The following is a 2180-nucleotide window of genomic DNA, read 5'->3' on the forward strand; positions in this document are numbered from 1 at the left end:
CAGAAAAGACACCTTACAGCTAAACCTTACGATATTACATCTAAACTCTACGACATTACATTTTATTGGCTTCAAATTACACAAACTTTGACCTTTTCAGATCAGGTAAATTTATTTTCGTCATGAAAACAAGAATTTTAACAATTGGGTGTAACGAAGGATCACAAGTGCTGGCTTAACTAAAACAGGGTGGTTGATATGCAATTCATCAAACTACAGTGCTACATTTTTATACCCTCCATCATAGGATGGAAGGTACACTAACTTCGTCATCCTGTTTGTAACTGTTTGGAAATGGAAATGGAAATGGAAAAACTTGATGGGGTATTCCGAGATGCGCTTTAAAAGAAATGTTTGTGGAACTTTTTTTGCTGGGATACGGTGTCCATCTATGTCTGCATCTTTAGTATCTCCCTCGACTTCGCAAAGAGATATGCTTATTTCTGATTCAAACAGAGGCTTGTCCATTTCTAAATCCTTTAGCTGATCTTTTTATATACCTTCATTTGGATATAATGAAAGCCATAACATACACCGAAAAAAAAGTTTACTATTTTTTATGAAAAATGAACTAACCCATAGTAATTATGACCATGATTTGGCGCCAAAGATTTTTTTCATCTAGATAAGTTCATGATTTTCTTATAAATTAGTTCATGTATTGCATCGTATTTTAGTTCATTATTACTATGATGTGGGAAGAATATACTTAAACTCATTCAAAATATTCCTGCTATCCGGAAAAATTAACACTTTTTTGGGAAACCTGTATTAAGAAATTGGTTTGAAATAAACTGTTTGTCAGTATAATTTTCAAAAAAGTAGAGAAATTGAGGAATCAAAGGTGCAACAAGCCTGTACACAACTAAGAAATTTTTCGTACAAAACAAGTCAACTTTCTATTACCACCAGTATTTTATTTCAAAAAATTATTATTATATTACACAAAACTATGGGTTATGATATACAATAAAGGAAATATTTTTATTAGAACGTTGGATGCAATTACTTGTCGGTAGTTAGTAATTGCTTCTTCAAAAGAGTAATATTCTACGTTATTAGGACTAAACTAATTAATTTAAATTTCCATGTTTTCTATCCATATGAAAGATATATGTGGCATAAGTTGCTATATTCAATTGAATTGTCCAATTTCATCGATTTTGGCTATCTTTTGTTGGGCGGATTTGTCTTATAAGCATCTGAAATTGCAAAGTTATACAAAATATAAGAAAAATATTATCAAATTCTATCGTTCATATTGATTTTTAACTTACGGTTTTCAAGAGTATTTCCTAAATCCAATAAGGATATCAGCTTAATTAGCATTAAACAGTAAAACCTGTCTACCTGCAAGTGAAAATAATTATTTTTAATAAATTGAAATTTTGGTTTTATTAAAAACGGACAAAATACCGTTTATAGAAAAACTTACCACATTGAAAAATCCATCCAGTAGGTACATTATTGGAATCATATCCATGGGCTAATGGGACGTTTTTGAAATTATTCTCAGAATATATTTGAAATAAAAAATATTATAAAATTAGACATAATATCCACTTGTCAGTATAGCATTTAGTATTTAAGGTGTATATTAAGTTCGAGTTTAGAGGCTAAAATCGCAATTTTCATGATAAGTTTTCTTTAATAATCCATAATAATAAAAAAATAATCTTTTTAAAAAATTGGTTTGGGCTATATATTATATTTAAATTTGTATCGAAGACGTATAATTTTATACTTTTCTTAGTGATTTATTTTTAATTTTAGTGGCTAAACTCGAATTTAGTACTCACCTGTAGGAATTGCTGTAACATAAAAAAATATAGATTCAAAAAAAAAAATGGTTGCATCTCCAACCTGTGATCCAGATGTATAACAAATATAGATCATCCTATTACCTCTCATGTTGTATATTTTTTATGTAAATCAATTAAAAATCCGCACTAATTTTAAACTATTAACAGAAATATACAGTTCCTTAATGTGTTATTTGTTTTTTATCAATAAAAAGCGTTTTTGGTTACTCTAACATCACATCATTCACTTCTCAGTTTCTAAAATGTTCCGAATAAATGTATTTTCATTAATAAACACCAATACCGCACGTACAATTTTGCAAAATTAAATCCACGTGTGCACTTCATAAAAGCATCAACATAACTGAATGCAACAAT

At 28.8% G+C, this 2180-nt stretch overlaps 1 long non-coding RNA gene across 1 annotated transcript; it reads right to left on the reverse strand.

Annotated features, from left to right (window-relative positions):
* Window positions 1–896: 896 nt before the first annotated feature.
* On the reverse strand, window positions 897–1516 carry LOC142237616 (uncharacterized). Its single transcript, XR_012722527.1, has 3 exons — window positions 1436–1516; window positions 1278–1350; window positions 897–1202 (listed from the first exon to the last, which is right to left on the reverse strand). It is a non-coding gene; the product is annotated as an uncharacterized LOC142237616 (long non-coding RNA).
* Between the last annotated feature and the right edge of the window lie 664 nt (window positions 1517–2180).

The sequence above is a fragment of the Haematobia irritans genome, chromosome 5 (genome assembly GCF_050003625.1).
Source record: "Haematobia irritans isolate KBUSLIRL chromosome 5, ASM5000362v1, whole genome shotgun sequence".
Classification (NCBI taxonomy): domain Eukaryota; kingdom Metazoa; phylum Arthropoda; class Insecta; order Diptera; family Muscidae; genus Haematobia; species Haematobia irritans.